We start from the raw sequence: 20617 nt of genomic DNA, 5'->3' as shown, positions 1-20617 counted from the left end.
CTCTTTGACAATAGAAAGAACACGCAGACATAAACGAATTTCACCAGTAAATAAACCATTACATCCAAGTGTTGAAGGAAAAATAGATGGAGTACATTTAAAAATTTAAAGCTGTGTGTATACATTTGGTTATGTCATTCGACAATTTATATTTCTAATATTTCTACTCAATGGATATATTTAAAGTCACTCGCTATGCAAGTACATCTCCGAAATATTTAAACTTTTCAACATAACAATGATTGTATCAAGTACTTCAAAGAAAATTTCATTCTGCTAATGTTTGAATAAACCATATTGGGAGGAAGATGTACAAACATCTATAAAAATGATTTATGGATATATATATATATATATCATCATCATCGTCGTCATCATAGTTTAACGTTTGCTTTCTATGCTGGCATGAGTTGGATGATTTGACTGAGGACTGGTAAACCAGAAGGCTGCACCAGACTCCAATCTGATCTGGCAAAGTTTCTACAGCTGGATGCCCTTCCTAATGCCAACCACTCTGAGGGTGTAGTGGCCACTTTTTATATGCCACTGGTATGAGGGCCAGTCAGGTGGCACTGGCAACGACCACGCTCAAATGGTGCCTTTTATGTGCCACCGGCATGGCAGCCAGAAAGGTGGCACTGGCAATGACCACACTCAAATGGTGCTTTTCACATGCCACTAGCATGGGACCAGTCAGCCGGCACTGGCATTGACCATGCCCGAATGGTGCTTTTTGCATGCCACCATCACTGGTGCCAATCAGGAATACTGTCATTGGCCTCAACAACGAATTCACTTGCCTCAACAGGTCTTTGCAAGTGCAGTTTATTGCCTAAAGATTGAAGGGTACTCTTAAATGGGCTGGTTATGCTGCACTGGCATATGCCACTGTTACGGTCTCACTTAGCTTGCCAGGTCTTCTCAAGCACAGTATATCTCCAAAGGTCTTGGTCACTTGTCATCATCTCTGTGAGGCCCAACGTTTGAAGGTTGTGCTTCACCACCTCACCCCAGGCTTTCCTGGGTCTACCTCTTCCACAGGTTCCCTCTACTGCTAGAGTGTGACACATTTTCACGCAGCTGTCCTCATTCACATGCAACACATGACCGTACCAGTGCTGTCGTCTCTCTTCCACACAACATCTGATGCTTCTTATGTCGAACTTTTCTCACAGGGTGCTTACACTCTGTTGTGTATGCACATTGACATTACACATCCAGTGGATCATACTAGCTCCATGTAGCATAGCTGTTTGCATACATGCATCATACAGTCTACCTTTTACTCTGAGCAAGAGGCCCTTTGTCACCAGCAGAGGTAGGAGCTCTCTGAACTTTGCCCAGGCTATTCTTATTCTAGCAGCTACACTTTCAGAGCACCCACCCCTGCTACTGACTTGGTCACCTAGTTAACAGAAGCTATCAACAACTTCAAATTTTTCTCCTTGCCATGTGATGGAAGCTGTTTTCTGCACATTTTCAATGTTTATTGCCCCTGAGCATTTGCCACACACAAAAACTATGGATATATATATATATATATATATGTGTGTGTGTGTGTGTGTGTGTGTGTGTGTGTGTGTGTGTGTGAGTGTGTGTGTGTGAGTGTGTGTGTGTGTGTGTGTGTGTGTGCGTGCGTGTGTGTGAAATTAACAATGGACCTCGAAGCAATCCAGAGAAGATTCACAAAGAAGATCGTCTCTTTGCAACTGCTCAGCTACAAGTAAAAGCTGAAACAGCTAAGACGAAATAACGATAGACTTTTTTTCAATTCCAAGAAAAACAATTTTACAAATGCACGTTCCCACGGCTTTATTGATTGCGTTCTCACCTGGAATCGAGTTTTGGGATTTTTTTCAAGACTTATACATGCCCTGATACCATTGGTATCTACATATCAAATTTGAGCACAATTGGATCCTTGAAAAAAGACACATACAAACAGACAGAATGAATTTTATATAATAGATATATTACAAAATTCGGTCTTATATTATTATACTGAAAATTACCTGTAAGGTTGGAATTATATTTATTCTCTAATATTATATATTATATATATTATATATATATATATATATATATATATAATATATATATATATATATATATATATATATAATATATATATATATATATATTATATATATATATATATATATATATATATATATGAGAAAATGCGTGAGATCCTTGTTACAGTTAGGTATATTTTATGTGTGTGCAACATAGTGTATTTTAGCATTTTAGGCATATTTTGTGTTTGTGTCATTATCTGCTTTGTGTGGATGTGCATTTCGTGGGTTCTTGTATACTTATATTGTAAGTATGTATATGCATTCGTTCATAATGCACATATATGAATGTATACAAATATTTTATATACACAAGAGTATATATATATATATAGATATATGAATATTGTATTGTTAAAGTGTGAATGGGTTTACATATGTGTTTGTTTCCACAGATATATATGTACATGCATGCAGGTATGTCTACGTACAAATGTATGCATATGTGTGTGTGTGTGTTAAGTGTGTGAAGTACTGACTCAAGAAGGTGATTAATATTTAAGTACTAATTAATGGACGGTGCATGCTTAAAATTTTATACTGTTTCAAATCGAGCAGATAGAACTTGTAGCAGTTTAATTTAGTTATGCTGTTCTCTTTCTTTTAAATTTTTAATATTCTCATCCACCGCACTTCATCATTCCATGCAATGGTTAAAACAAAACTTATAAATAGAATATGAATTTTGTGAAATTTAATCTAAATTCATGTTTCATTTTTATTTACATATTTATCTATTTGTTTGTGTTTTGTTTATTTTTGTTTTTGTTTTTTTTTCTTCTTCTTCTTCTCAACAACCAGAATATTTTAGCAAGCAATTTAATTTGTTTGCAATAAATTTCAGATATAAATTTATACATTGGAAAACATATGAACTAAATATGACAAAAAAAATTATTGAAATACACATCCTATTTTCTGCAAGAAGTTATTATTAGGGTGAGTGAAACGTATTGTATAGTTTATTGAACTTGCATTCTATATCACATGTAGTGGAAACTATCTGTCTCGGCTTGTCTGAGGTAAAATCTTTAATGACAGAGCAATTAGGTGTGTTGGCTGGTGCTTGCTTTGAATTATTCACTAATCTACGAATTTGATTTCTTTTAACTCAATGCATCGTAACATTAGCTGAACAAGGATGGCTTGTTAAAAACTTGGGTAGCTATAAATATATTGTATTCCATTCTCAAAATAGATATTTTAAGGGAAATTTCTTATACACTTCTATAACACTTTACTTGATTGATCATGCAAATTAAAGTTAATCAGACCGATTATATAGCAAACAAAATTTTCAATATCCAAATATATTTTTATAACCTCTATCAAACTTTCGAAAGAGCAAATGTTAATCTTTTGGACAGTTGTAAATTAATAGGCTAATTTATTCTATCTTGGGATGTGTTTCTTTATTGTTATAGATTTTGTTACATTTGCTGCATCGGTGCACTAAAAAAAGAATGAGAAAACAGGATGCGCAAATGTATATGCAATGGGTAGCTGCTCACAGGTCCTCAGGTCTAGCGGGGTGGGGGAATACTAATTAATGCAAGCTGTCTTCTTCACTCCCACCCCCACTATCACCACTAAGGCTGTTGTCGTCGGCGTTGTCATTATCATCATCGTTTAACGTCTATTTTCCATGCTGGCATGGGTTGGACGGTTTGACTGAAGACTCATAAGCCATTAGACTGCATCAGGCTCCAATATCATATGGCAAGTTTTCTGCAGCTGGATGCCCTTCCTAATGCCAGTCACTTCGAGTGTGTAGTGAGTGCTGTCTACGTGCCATAAGCATGGAAGCCAATCAGGAGGCACTAGCATTGATCCCATTTGAGTGGTACTTTTTACATGTCACTAGCACGGGGAGTCACTCAGGTGGCACTGGCATCGACCCACGCTCGAATGGTGCTTATTACTTACAACTGGCAAGGGTAGTCAGTAAGGTGGCACTGGCATTGACCTACGCTCGAGTGATGCTTATACATGCCATCAACACAGGAGCCAATCAGTCAGCACTGGCATTGACCACGTTTGAATGGTGCATTATAGATGTCACTGGCATGGGGAGTCCGTCAGACGGCTTTGGCATAGACCCACGCTCGAATGGTATTTATTATGTGCCACCAGCACAAGAGCCAGTCAGACAGTACTAGCACTGACTAAGTTTTGATGGTGCTTTTTACATGCTACCAGTATGGGAGCCAGTCAGGGGGCACTGGCATCTACCCACACTCGAATGGTGATTATTACGTGCCACCAGCACTGGTGCCAGTCAGGCGGCACTGAATGACCACGGCTATAATTTCACTTGACTCTACAGGTCTTCTCAATCAATTTCACTTGACTCAAGGAGTTTTACTACATTGTTTTACTGAGGGACCAATAATCGTTTCGACTCTAGGAATAAGGCCTGAAATTTTGGAGAAGGGGGCCAGTCAATTAAATCGACCCCAGTACACAACTGGTAGTGTTGTGTAAACACCCCCAGACGATGAAGTAGACCAGCCCAATACATAGATATAGTGGGAGAAGTCTAGACGTCATCAGAGTAGTAGGAGTAGACTAGAGCAGACTAGAGTAGAGTAGTAGAAGTCGAGTTGAGTAGAAGGAATCCGAACGTGTGACATAACAGGTACTTAATTTATCAAACCCGAGAGGATGAATGACAAAGTTAACGTCGGCGGAATTTGAACTCAGAACGTAAAGACAGACGAAATACCGCTATTCATTTCGCCTAACGTGCTAACGATTCTGCCAGCTCTTTGCCTTATGAATAGTTCAATAATGTTAGAAGCAACCACAATGTTGTATACATGTAAGGCGATTTTTTTTTATAAAAAGAGAAAAGTAAGAGAGAGAAAATAAACAAGCTTTTATGACTTTTATTCTGGAAATTTCCAAGTATTTAGCTATTGATTCTCTGTGCAAGAACTGGGAATTACAATAATTAATTGTTTAAAATTTTGACATAAGGCTTACAGTATTATTTACATTTGATGGGCATATGGCGTAGTGGTTGGTTAAGAGTGCTGGCTACTAACCCCAAGATTCTGTGTTCGATTCCAGGCAGTGACCTGGATAATAATAATAATAATAATACTAATAATACTAATAATACTAATAATACTACTACTACTAATAATAATAACATCGAAAAATACCTTAGGAATGAGAACCCAGGTTTGAAATTTCCCCAAGATACCTGATGAAGGCTGGAGGGTATATCAGTTGAAACGTTTTGTTCACAACAAACAAGATGAGGACAAATATCCATCAAATGTAAATAACATAAATAACACACACACACACTCATATATGTATATATATACATATATATATACACATAATACATATATAGATACACACACACACACATATGCAATGGTATAAAGGCACGCATATTTCTTTGGATCTTCCCATTATATACAGCAGGAGCGAAACCATATGAATGCTGACATCAACAGAAAAACATTTTCAACTGAATCTAGATATCTCCACAATCTCTGCATTCAATTAAATCATTTACTATATTTTGTTCCTGAAGCTGCCTGCAGCACGATGCATTCATATATTCAAACAGCAAGCCTAACATGTTGTAGCATGTATGTAAGATGTCACCGTTTTGAAAACATATATAAACAAATGAGAAAAATTTGATTTGGAAGTAAAAAAAAAATTACAACTTTTTTTATATTAAATCTAACAATGACAACATTTTATATATTTCAAAATAATTTTGTACCACCAAGTTACCTTGGTTTTTTTTCAAATGACCTTCAACTTTATTTAGTTTAACCAGGAAAAATAATTTTAAAAAATGTGATTACATCTTAGAGAAAATACACACATAAAATGTTAATGAAATTTGCACGTTGCAAATATTTCTTTGTTTGAGTGTAATGAATGTTAACTCAAGATGTTTTCTTCTTATTGGAAATTCTACAGAAATTTTTTCTTCCATTACTGAATGCTGGTCTTCATGCAAATGTTTACCATATTTGACCATTCAGGTGTTCATTATGGAATATATTAGAGGGGTGCTTATTAAGTTAACAAGCAACTGTTTTGTTTGGGCTTCAGCTATATTGAGGACATTTTTTTCTTGGGGAAGACTAAAGCTCCAGTGTATTGGTCGAACACTATAAAAACAATGGATAGGAGCAATATGCATTTCTCTAGCGATAAGTGTTAGGAGTGGCTGTGTGGTAAGTAGCTTGCTTCCCAGCTACATGGTCCCGGGTTCAGTCCCGCTGTGTGGCACCTAGGGCAAGCGTCTTCTACTATAGCCTCGGGCCGACCAAAGCCTTGTGAGTGCATTTGGTAGATGAAAACTGAAAGAAGCCGTTGTATATATGTATATATATGTGCATGTGTGTGTATATGTTTGTATGTCTGTGTTTGCCTCCCCAATATCATTTGACAACCGATGCTGACGTGTGTATACACATACATATCTTATATGTATATATAAGATATGTGTGTGTATATACATACATATCTTATATGTGTCTATACACATACATATCTTATATGTATATGTATGTCTCTATATATGTATGTATACGTGTACATAACACTCATGGATAAGTAATTCTTGGCCATATCTACAAAAATTATTCTGATCCCACTCAGGGATACATACATGGAACTCTTGCTACAGAAGACTAATGATTTCATCCGTCAGTTGAGGTGGAGAACCCTACACTAAAATGCTACCCATATAGCTCCTGATATCATTTATATTCTGTAAGTCGGACTATTTTATATCTATACAAATGTATTTAATGTTCTGTGTAAATCAACTTGTCTAATTTGCTTCTCATTACATTTACTTATCTACCGGCTCAACTTCAAATATCTTCAGCACTCCGAATATATATGTATATGTATATATATGTATATATATGTATATATATATATATGTATATATATATATATATATATATATATATATATATATATATATATATATATATAATATATTATATATATATATTATATATATATTCCATTTTTGGATTTAGTTTGGAAGATTCTTTATGTGAGTTCGTGTGTTGAAGCATATTCTGTTGTGTCTGGGGAGAGTCATTTTCTTTTTTGTGCCTTATAATTTAACACACTCACCGGTAAAATTTCTCCTTATTTCTTATTTTTATTTTCCTAAAATTTTCGTTGCATCTTGCAACCATTTCAATATGGTGGCACCTGTTTCTCCTGCCAGCCAGCACAGTCAAGAATATTGAAAAGGTTGCAAGACACATCGAAATTTTTAGGAAATTAAACACAAGAAATAAGGGGAAATTTTATCACTGAGTGTGTTAAATTATAAGGCGCAAAAAGAAAATGACTCTCCCCAGACACAACAGTATATATATATATATATATATATATATATATATATATATATATAATATATATATATATATAATATATATATATATTATATATACATATATAGAGGGATGGTATTATTAAAATACCATCATGAATGGCAAGTGAATTATCAGCCGTACAAGCAAATCAATAAAATATTTACATACAATATTAGATATGTACGAGGGACGTTCAATAAGTAATGCCTCTGACCCACTTGCATTTGTTTGATCTAGCTGAAATGTTGCATGTGCAATTATTTATAGCTCTATAGAGTAAGTGGAAAATTACAGCTCTGAATTAATTGTGGTTTCTGATTTACAGGTGTTTGAACAGAGTCAAGTGTGAAATGGAGCCTGTTGAGTGTCGAGCAGTGATCTGGTTTTTGTATTGGAAAGGACGCACACCACGGGAGACTTTTGATGAAATGAAAGTAACTTATGGTGATGATGCCCCATCATATGACCTTGTAAAACGCTGGCATCGTGAATTCAAACATGGTCGGAACTCTGTGGAAACAGCTCCCAGATCTGGTCGCCCCCTTCTGCCATTGATGAGGCATCTGTCCGTCAAGTTGAGGCTGCCATTTTGGAAGATCGACGCATAATTATTCGCCAAATAGCCCATGAGGTCAAGATTAGTACCGGGTCAGTGGAAACTATCATTCATGACCATTTGCATATGCAAAAGGTGTCTGCCAGATGGATTCCCAGGTTGCTCACGCCTTTCCAGAAGCAAGAACGCGTCGAGTGCTCGAGGGTGAATTTGGAGATGTGCCAAGAAGATGAGTCAAAATTTTTCAAAACACTGATTACACAGGATGAAACCTGAGTCCATCACGATGATCCAGAGACCAAAGCCCAGTCAATGCAGTGGAAGCACCGTGACTCCCCTCCTCCAAAGAAGGCATGGGTGCAGCTCTCCGCTGGCAAGGTCATGCTCACAGTCTTCTGGGACCAGGACGGAGTAGTGATGACAGATTTCCTGGCAAAGGGTACCACAATTGCAGGAGCCTATTATGCTTCACTTTTGAGGAAATTTAGAGAAGTTATCAAAATCAAGAGGCGGGGCAAGATCAGCAAAGGCATCCTCCTCCTGCAGGACAACGCTCCGGTCCACAACTCGCTTGTCGCCAGATCAGAAGCACAGGCATATGGCTATGAACTCCTCCCCCTCCCCCTACTTTCCTGACCTTGCACCCTCTGATTTTCACCTCTTCCCAATCATGAAGTTGTTTTTGAAAGGAAAGCGTTTCCCAGATGATGCAGCCTTGATTTCTGAAGTCACGTCGTGGTTGGAGGACCAAGCTGGGTTCTTCTACAAAAACGGTCTCCAGAGCCACATCAAACGATGGGAGAAATGCATAACTCTGGGTGGTTCCTATGTAGAAAAAGACTAATAACTGTGCCAAGTTTCGTTGCTCTACTGCTATGGGAAGTGGGTCAGGGTCATTACTTATTGAACGCCCCTCGTACATATATACTCAAGGGTACTATAGTTGTACCTATATCACTAAAAATAGAAGTCAAAGATACTTCTATACCACCGAATAGTCACAAATCTATTACAGACATGATAGGAAAAAATATCAGTGAACAATAATAATGTCTTACCTCCACTGTATCAGAACGAGTAAATGCTGGTCACATTGGTACCGGTTTCAAAATTTAGCACCAAAATAGGTGCCCGATTTCTCATCAGCCAAAGTGTGCCTCTATGGCTGATAACTTGCTTGCCACTCGTGATGGTATTTTAATAATACCATCCCTATATTTATTTATAAATAATTTTACACATTTCGTTTGTTCCTAGAGTGCTTGGTCACTTCAAACAAACTTTTGCCGGAATGATGGGGAAGAATGTTAGCAGTAATTTACCTGGTAGTCTTTGGTTGATGAGAAATCGAGCACCTATTTGGTGCTAAATTTCAAAACCGGTACCAAGTTGACCAGAATTTACTTGTTCTAACCCAATAGAAGTAAGACATTATTATTGTTCACTGATATTTTTTGCTATCATGTCTGTAACAGATTTGTGACTATTCGGTGGTACAGAAGTAATTTTTGACTTCTATTTTTTAGTGAAATAGGTACTCATGTAGTACCCTTGTGTATATATATGTACATATCTAATATTGTATATATATATATATCTTATTATAATGGAGGCACATGGCCTAATGGTTAGAGTAGTGGACCCGCGGTCGAGGGATCGCAGGTTCGAATCTCAGATCAGCCGATGTGTGTGTTTATGAGCAAAACACCTAAGCTCCACATGGCTCCGGAAGAAGGTAATGGCGAAATTCTGCTGACTCTTTCGCCACAACTTTCTCTCACACTTTACTCCTGCATCTTGCAGCTCACCTGTGACAGACCGGTGTCCCACCCATGTGGGGAACCTATGCACCAAGGAAACCAGGAAACCGGCCCTTATGAGCCAGGCGTGGCTTGAGAAGGAACAAACATATTTTGTAATATACATATTATATATATATATATATATATATATATATATATATATGTATACAAAATTTAGAGGGCTGACCACTAAAAGTGGACAGCCTATATGCTAAACATAGACGTCAAATCGCTATTAGCACGAAGAATGTATTCTCAAGAAAAATCTCAGCAAAAAACAAAATGTAAAAATAAGCAAGACAAATGAAAATATACGAAATAAAAAACGATTACCTACGTACCATTGGTTTCACTTGTTAATATTTACGTAATGGACACGCAAACATCTGCAAGATCATCAGCATAGTCTGTCGTTTACAAAACATAATTTCTAGAACTAGATACAGAACGTTCAAGCGAAATCTACCATGTATAATGTTCTACAAATTATATTTATGTGTATCTTTCAAATGCCTTCACTTTGGTGCACTGAGATCGGAAACTACTCTGCAGTTAATAAACTACAGCAGTCAATTTACCAGCTAGAGAACATATTTTTATTTAGAATTAAATAAGGCGATTTGACATCTATGTTTAGCAAATAGGCTGTCCACTTTTAGTGGTCACTCCTCTAAATTTTGTATGTAACGCAATTTTTAATCTTTGGATTTTTTAAAAATATGCTAAGCCACTGGTTTTAATTGATTAATATCAAGTTCTACCCTTATTTAATTTTACAATAAAGGGCTTCCAAGTAAAGAAGCGCTGTGCTAGACACACAAAAAGGGATAAATTCATGAAAGGAATAAAACGTTTTTAATTTTCCTTCCTTCCCATGAATTTATCCCTTTTTGTGTGTCTAGCACAGCGCTTCTTTATTTGGAAGCCCTTTATTGTATTTCTATATAAATAATATATAATCTAATGACTAATTCGACTTTTGTGCTGGGTCACTGGTAATAATAATTTATTTTTTATTACCCTATTTACTTATTTAATTTTATATATATATACATTTGCCTACATACACGCATAAAAATGTGTAAAGACACATACATGGTTATATATGAGTTCTTATATATGTGCACCTAGTTAGAGGTACGTTGGTACAAGTAAGTATACATGTGCACTTGTGTATCTACATCCATCAATAATCTGCAACAAATGCAAATTAGACTTAAATGCTCACCAGCTTTCCCCTATATAGTGATCCCCAATTATATACGTTAATCAATGCAAAATAAATGAGCGACTATCATTCAGTAAGAATCGTTTGTTATCAGTCGCAAGTTACATCAAAGTGGATAATTGCACGAACATGTATCAACGGTTGATGAGTTAATTACACTGGAAGTCTGCAACTGGATGTCTCTGCTGAATGCTGACATTGTTTTCCCCCAACTGTTAGAACAAGAACAAGTTCAATCAGATGCTTAGAATTATTGATTAGTTTCCTATTAGACGAAATAGCCAATCAGAGCATTGAAAGAAATATAATATAGCTAAGTCGGTTCGTTCGATATTTATTGAGCGTTGCTATTTAGTGAAAAATCTTTACATTTATACATTTGTTGATGTTTTTATTTTTTTGTTATCATTTATTTGTTGTTATATATTTTTATTTGAAGTGTCTGCTATCAGGAGAATCTCGGGTGCCATTTCATTAGTTACGAAGTACGGTTGGTGGTTTATGGTTTGACAGTGGTTCTGTGTTTATTGTGTTCACAGAAAGAGAAGATTATGAACAGATGATATAATCGGAGAAATTACATTGGAAAACTAATTAAAAACCACAATGATATTTCCGTCTACACATACTGACACACACACACAGGCACACCAACCTCGTCTCACTTATAACTCTATCTTGCTGCAGTTATGATCTTACATATAATTCTCATTATTAAAATCTTGCTAATTTTTTATTAGTTAACTGCAACAATAACAAAAACTTTTCATTAATAAAGCACAGGGACATAACTAAATACCACACGGTAGTATGTCTGACTCTGCTCTGTCAGCTATTCTAAATAATAATAATAATAATAATAATAATAATAATAATAATAATAATATTATTATTCTGACCTTAACTGATTGAAAGTATTATCATGTACATTATTTTGTCTTGGTATAAAAGATGGGCTCCAGCAAATATTCTACTCAATACCACAGATTTGCTTGTCAGTTGTTTGACCATAACCAGTTGACCATGTCCCTTAGTGGCTGACGATATGTGCATCTCTGATCACGAGCAGAAATAGTGGGGGAGCATCATAGCTGTGTGTTGAAAGGAATTCTTAGAGGTTTGGGTAATTCGCCTTTGGAAACATGGGTGTTTGGTTCAACATCCTTAAACCACAATTATTCAGTGACCTTTTAAGCGGGATGGGCTACTCGACCAGAAGAAAATTCTAACTTCACCCCACCTGCAAGGTCATGTGCTGTTTATCTTGATATGAGATCACCATGTCACGCACACATGGTTGTGATGCATGTGCCTAGTGTACCCTTATCAGACAGATAGTCATGATGGGTATACTGGGCTTCGTATATTTTACCCCAGCGTCACTTTGATGGCATGCACTGCTCTATCACTCAATAATAATAATAATAATAATAATAATAATAATAATAATAATAAAATAATAATAATAATAATAATAATAATAATAATAATAATAATAATAATAATGATAACAATAATAATGAACTAGATAAGACACAACACACACAAATGAAAGAGAAAATAAAGAAAGAATATTATAGACAAGTTAGATCAATACTAAAAACAGAGCTCAATGCTAAAAACAAGATAATAGGTATTAACACTTTAGCCATCCCAGTTATAATACTAGACTAAACTAAATGCAAAAGAAATAGACAAGAAAAATCCCAGCAATGGTTGAGAAGCTCAAAGCAGAGACAGAAGGATTTTTAATTGCAGCGCAAGACCAAAGCCTCCCCACCAGAAATTACCAAAAACGTATAATGAAAAAATATAACAAGTAACTGCAGAATATGTGGAGATGGACAAGAAACAATAAATCATATTATCTCTGGCTGCCCAGTCTTGGCTAAGAAGGAATATATTCACAGACACGACAGAGTTGGGACCTACATACACTGGAAACTATGCCAACATTATGGAATAACAATAGAAAAAAGATGGTATAGGCACACACCAGAAAATGTCACAGAAAACGAGAAAGCAACCATACTCTAGGATAGGCCAACACACACAGATAGAGAAATTAAGGCCAACAGACCAGATATAGTTGTCAGAGATCATGAAGAAAAAAATGCTTTCTAATTGATGTACCAATACCAGTAGATGACAACGTGTCTCTAAATGAAATTGAGAAACTTTCAAAATACAAAGACCTGGAAATAGAGGTAACTCAAATGTGGAATCTAAAAACAGAAACAATTTCTATCATAGTAGGTGCATTAGGCATGCTAAAAAAATATTCAGACAAATACATAACAAAAACACGAGGACTTACAAACACATATAACATACAGAAAATTGTATTACTAGGCACTGCACTTATTCTACGCAAAATGATTTCAATACAGTAACCATCAGAGCACCACAACAAATCACAACACATACCCAAGGCACACAGAGCTGCACTCGGTAGTGAAGGGAAAGCACACTATAAAAGTAAAATAGCCCCTTCAAAATGCAGACAAGGCTATAGTAGGTGCCATGCAGTAAGACTGAACCTGATATTACATGTTTTCTAAAATGAGCTTCTTATCCACACAGCCATGCCTAAACCTATGGAAACCTGTTGACCTCAGCAGGATTTGGACTCAGATTATAGAAGCAGAACAAATAGGCATTCAATTTGTCCTAATGATTCTACTGTCAATTTTCCAGTCGCTAGAACTTTCTTTCATGACGTACTTTACGCGATTTTTTTGTTTGCAGAATAGTCCCATATTGAGAAATTCTTTCTTACTTGCAATTCTGACAAAAACTATTTTTGGTATTGTCTGTGTTGTGAAAACTGTTTGGCTAATGCTGGTATTTGTGTTTACATTACAAATGTGTACGTTTCTGTTTATCTCTGTATTTTCTGAAATGTCAATACCTGTGTTCATGTTTACAATTGCATCTCTTTGTTTAATTCTTATTTTTATGTCAGTACTATTTTTAAATATGTGTTATTTTCACAGTTTTCAACTTTTACCTTTTTAAATCTTAAAGGTATAAAAAAAAACTGCATGTAAATGAAATTTTACAAAATAAACATAAGGAATGTTCAGAAGCAAAAAGTATTTTTTTCCATCCTAAAGTCTATCAGAAAATAAGAAAAAAGAAAACACAGCTTTGAATGAAGTGCTGGTGTTAATGTTATTGTATTATCCCCTCCATGTTATTGGTCTTGTCCCTGAATTAGAATCCATTATATTATTATTTCTTTAATTTGCCTCTCTGGTATCAGATAATGGGAACATGACGAAGTTAGTTTACATGTTGTAAGATAGACTTTCATAAAATCAAATGAAAGAAAAGTAATTGTAATATAAATGTACGTGAGTCTTTATTTACAATACTGATATATGAAGATCTCAGTTAAGACCAGTCAGGGAACCCCACAGATTCAAGATTACTCTAATCACCAACAGTAAGCGCTTTCTCCCAGATGTTGTCCTATGACTTATTTGTATGTAAGCTGGTGGTAAATGTCTGTGGTTATGTCCCATAGGTTAATGATGCAAAAAAATATAAAATTGCTAAAATAACGACTGGATTTAACAACAAAGAAAAATGATTAGGACTGAGATCAATATATAAAAAAAGGGTAAAGATCCTCTTCGGTCATGAATGACCATGATAGGATTGCACCGAGAAAATTACCATCTGAGGCACAACTTTAGGCAAGTTCTAACTGTTATATCTGTGTAAATCTTGTATGTATCTACGCATCATTCGAGATGCATTACCGTAAATCCTCGAGTATAGTCCGGGATTTTTCGGGGGCTGTACCTCTGACAAACCTAAACCTTGTGTACAATGCGCACCCCTTCTCTAACTTGAGTCAAGGAGGTCTGTATAACGTCCTTGGTTTGTAAAAATGTATATGGTAGCGTCAATTATTATTATTGTATTTATAACATAATGCAAACGTGTAGCTTTTTTGCGCATTTTGTTTGCAGAAAATAACGAAAGAACAGTAAAAACGTTTAATATATGTTGCTTACTGCAAGTTATGGATGATTTAAGGTATTTTCGCACCCTACATCACAAAATGCTTCTGAATACACATTGTGGGACAGCAAATAGAGACTCGGACATTGCTTAGAAAAGAATTTTCATTTTTAACCGCGTGTATAGTACACACTCGGGATTTTGACCTTTAAATTTTGGGAAAAAATGCTGATTATACTCGAGGATTTACGGTAATTAAGATAAGTTTAAGACATTAAATTAATGCATAACATCTTCATTAATACCACCACTGAATTAAGGACATTTATATTACTTATGCGACTTTCTATATTCTTCAGCTAGAGTATAGTTGGGTCTCAAGGTGGTGGTAAAATCTAGCAATATGTGTTTTGTAGTGAAAACAAAATTTCCAGTCAAATGACAATTACCAGACGATTTTCTGATCGAGTCCAACCGTTTTAAGTTGTGGTGAAAGCGTAACCTATGCCGAAAATAAGCATATGGATATTGTATAAATTTTATAATTGAAAAATTTACTATATAGGCGTAGGAGTGGTTGTGTGGTAAGTAGCTTGATTATGAACCACATGGTTCCAGGTTCAGTCCCACTTTATGCCACCTTGGAAAAGTGTCTTCTACTATAGCCTTGTGAGTGGATTTGGCTGACGCAAACTGAAAAAAGCCCGTCGTATATATGTATATATATATATATATATGTGTGTGTGTGTGTGTGTGTGAGTGTGTCTGTGTATGTCCCCCCCAACATCACTTGACAACCGATGCTGGTGTGTTTACGTCACCGTAACTTAGCGGTTTGGGAAAAGCGACCGATAGAATAATAAGTACTAGGCTTACAAAGAATAAGTCCTGGGGTTGATTTGCTCGACTAAAGGCGGTGCTCCAGCATGGCCACAGTCAAATGACTGAAACAAGTAAAGGAGTATATTTTGTATTGCGGCTGCAATAAAATGGGCTTTTGAGTGCAATTGCGCCTGTGGCCTGGGGTTTCCCCACCCCTGTTCTAGATAATGCTGCTTATCCAAATACAAACTTGAGATAGAGTGGGATTAATCACCTATTTTAAAAGAGGTTAACATTAACTAATAGAGGGTCTCGACGGAATGCTGAACAAAATGTATATTGGAGGTTTTGAGCACTAGAGTTTAATCTTCATTGTTTGCAGCCTTAGTTTTATAGTCTACAACTTTAATATACCATGGCACAGAACATATGTGGACATATATTTGCATAAAACAGCGTTTTTAGTGTGGCGGGCAAAAACTTCTAAAGCAAAAGTTCTGCGGCCGGATCACAAGTTCTAACTGTTATATCTGTGTCAATCTGTATATATCTATGCATAATTAAGATACATTAATTAAGATAAGTTTAAGACGTTAAATTAACACATAACATCTTCATTAGCACCACCACTGAATTTAGGACGTTTATATTAACTATGAGGTATTCTATATCTTTCAGCTAGAGTGTAGTTGGGACTCAAGGTGGTGGTACAGACCTAGCAATATGTGTTTTGTTGTAAAAACAAAATTTCCATTCTTATGACAATTATCAGATGATTTTCCCACTCCTGTTCTAGATAATACTGCTTATTCAAATACAAACTTGAGATAGAGTGGGATTAATCACCTATTTTAAAAGAGGTTAACATTAACTAATAGAGGGTCTCGACGGAATGCTGAACAAAATGCATATTGGAGGTTTTGAGCACTAGAGTTTAATCTTCATTGTTTACAGCCTTAGTTTTATAGTCTACAACTTTAATATACCATGGCACAGAACATATGTGGACATATATTGCATAAAACAGCGTTTTTAGTGTGGCGGGCAAAAACTTCTAAAGCAAAAGTTCTGCGGCCGGATCACAAGTTCTAACTGTTATATCTGTGTCAATCTTGTATATATCTATGCATAATTAAGATACATTAATTAAGATAAGTTTAAGACGTTAAATTAACACATAACATCTTCATTAGCACCACCACTGAATTTAGGACGTTTATATTAACTATGAGGTATTCTATATCTTTCAGCTAGAGTGTAGTTGGGACTCAAGGTGGTGGTACAGACCTAGCAATATGTGTTTTGTTGTAAAAACAAAATTTCCATTCTTATGACAATTATCAGATGATTTTCCCACTCCTGTTCTAGATAATACTGCTTATTCAAATACAAACTTGAGATAGAGTGGGATTAATCACCTATTTTAAAAGAGGTTAACATTAACTAATAGAGGGTCTCGACGGAATGCTGAACAAAATGCATATTGGAGGTTTTGAGCACTAGAGTTTAATCTTCATTGTTTACAGCCTTAGTTTTATAGTCTACAACTTTAATATACCATGGCACAGAACATATGTGGACATATATTTGCATAAAACAGCATTTGTGTGTATATTTCAATGTGAAAAACCTATGTGTAAGTGTTGTGTACATGGAAAGTAAATAATAAATTGGAATGTTATAAAATGCACGATTGAATTTAAAAAAGAAAAATGTATATCAGAATTTTGTGTGTTTTGATGAAGATTTTTTTATTGTGTAATATAATTTCATGAAAAATATTTCAACAAAACCGTTCAATATCGACTTTCAGACTGTCAATTTAATCATTTATTTTGCCAGCATTTATGTTTTAATATTTCTAATATGTAATTTGATCTGATATAGTGAGCTTTAAATGTTTCCCAAAATCCAAATTAAAATTATTTATTGCTTTCTTGGTGTGCCATAAGATTAGGTTGCACCATTTCTACTCAGCTTACAGCATCCTGTTATTGATTATTAATGAGGAAAGCAACAAAAAAAAAAAAAAAATTTTTTTTTTTTTAAAATTTGACTGATAAAGTATTTAAACTTTCTTATTTGAAATTCTTATCTATGGCTTCACCAACATCATTATCATCATCATCATCCTCATCATCATCTTCGTCGTCGTTGTTATCGTTGTTGCTTTAATAGACGTATAGTCCAGACAAGATAATCAAAGGTTTGAATTACAAGTCTGCTTCTCGGCTTATAAAGTCATTGTCCCAAATAAACTATTGAATTATCACTTTTCATATACCTCTGATGGTCATTGATAGAGAGAGAGAGAAAGAGATAGAGAGAGAGAGAGAGAGAGAGAGAGAGAAACTGAGAGAGAAGGATGAAGATTTGTTAAATGCATCCTAGTTGCTGGGAATCAATTTCTTATTTATAAGCTGCATAATATATTCATTTTACTTGTTTCAGTCATTTGACTACGGCCACGCTGGAGCACTGCCTTTTAGTCGAACAAATCAACCCCAGGACTTATTCTTTGTAAGCCTAGTTGTTATTCTATCGGACTCTTTTGCCGAACTGCTAAGTTACGGGGGACATAAACATACCAACATCAGTTGTCAAGCAATGGTGTGGGGACAAACACACACACATACACACACACACGCACACACATACAAACACACACACATAATTATTTCAGCTTTTTTCAATAAATTTTATTCAACAATAGAAGGGTCAAACAAGGACAGACAAAGGGATTAAGTTGATTACATCGACCCCAGTGCGTAACTGGTACTTAATTTATCAACCCCGAAAGGATGAAAGGCAAAGTCGACCTCGGTGGAATTTGAACTCAGAACATAACGGCAGACGAAATACCTATTTCTTTATTACCCACAAGGGATTAAACACAGAGGAGACAAACAAGGACAGACATAGGTATTAAGTCGATTACATCGACCCCAGTGCGTAACTGGTACTTATTTAATCGACCCCGAAAGGATGAAAGGCAAAGTAGACCTTGGCGGAGTTTGAACTCAGAACGTAACGGCAGACGAAATACGGCTACGCATTTCGCCCAGCGTGCAAACGTTTTTGCCAGCTCGCCGCCTTTTATGCTTATTCTGTTTAGGATTACATTATCCATTATCCATTTTATAGACTGGCATAGTGTTAGATATTGCAGGTTGAGTGTGAGTATGAGACACCACTCATTGGCTTGTTAGTTTTGAGATTTAAATGTCATTTTCAAGTAGATTTGAACATAAAAGTTCCCTTGTTGGATTGTTTGTCATATTAGGAAGCATTGAAGTGAATATCCATATTTTTGTAGGTTCATTCGATACCAAAAATATTGATATTCACTTTAACAATCTCTAAGTATAACAAACGATTCAACATGGGAAAGTTTTATGTTCGTTCTGCTAGAAAACGACCTTTAAATCACAGAAGCAAAATGAACATATGAATAAATTGGCAAGGAAAGTTGAGATATACACAAGAGTGGAATAATTGCCAAAGGGAATTTTGTGGTTCTGGGGTTGCTTTATCAGGACTAATGTAGGGCAAAGCAAGAACAACTTAATAAGCCAAGAAACACACACATACACATATTTTTATATACATGCTGATTGGTGATACTGTATGGGCATATTTTCGAAATCCAATGAATCTTTATATACTTATACAGTTAAGAAATTTTACAAATACACTTTTTCAAGGAGATATGATAAACCTATTATAATGGGTAATACTACATGTACTTTTCGTATTTTGGATATTGTGATGTAATCTTTGGACTAACAATGTTTGCGGCTGAAGAGAGCTGTAAAGCATCCTTTATATCAATAATACACTGATGTAATAACGGATTGTTTATAAAGCTTGAAACATGTGTACCGCGATATCCTTTGTGTTCTGTTTTTATTTATATTTGAGACATACTTTTATATACGTAGTTATCCAGTAGAGTGACAAGTAACTGACAGCTTAATGTGCAAATGCCTAAGCTGTTAATGGTTGAGGAGGTAAGGCAAGATGTACATCTCTGATGATCAATCGACTTAGTGTGAAACAGCCTGACAGAAGACTTACCTCATTTTCCCCAACACATGGATGGAATGTATATTTTTATACTTAATTTATAATCATATATAATTATATTTCACATCAAAGGCTTTCTAATATGTTCAGATTTAATTCAGTATATTTAATTGATGCCAGCATCATACCACCACCACCACTGACACTGCAATCACTGCTACCACCACCACTGCTACCACCGCTACCACCACCACCACCACCACCACCACCACCACCACCACCACCACCAACAACAACAACAACAACAACAACAACAACCACCACCACCATCACCACCACCACTGCCACCAATGCTACCACCGCTACCACAACCACTGCTACCACCACTACAACCACCACTGCTACCACCGCTACCACCACCACCACCACCACCATCTCTACTGCTACCATCACCACCACCGCCACTTCTGCTGCCGCCATCAACGCCACTGTTCCGCTGCTTCTGCTGCCACTGCCACCACCTCTGTCGTCACTGCCACCACCTCTGTTGTTGCTACTGCCGCCTCCGTCGTAACTGCCGCCGCCTCTGTAATCACTGCCACCACCTCCGTCATCGTTACTGCCGCCACCACTCCACCAGCGTCACTGTTCTGCAGCCGCCACCGATCAGCCGCCGCCGTCACCACCACCACCACTGCCACACCGGGCTCCAAATGTCTGTTTTGATATGCTTTCTACGGCTGCATGCCCTTCCTAAC

Source organism: Octopus sinensis, linkage group LG3 (assembly GCF_006345805.1).
Source record: "Octopus sinensis linkage group LG3, ASM634580v1, whole genome shotgun sequence".
Classification (NCBI taxonomy): Eukaryota; Metazoa; Mollusca; class Cephalopoda; order Octopoda; family Octopodidae; genus Octopus; species Octopus sinensis.
This window is presented reverse-complemented; position numbering follows the sequence as displayed.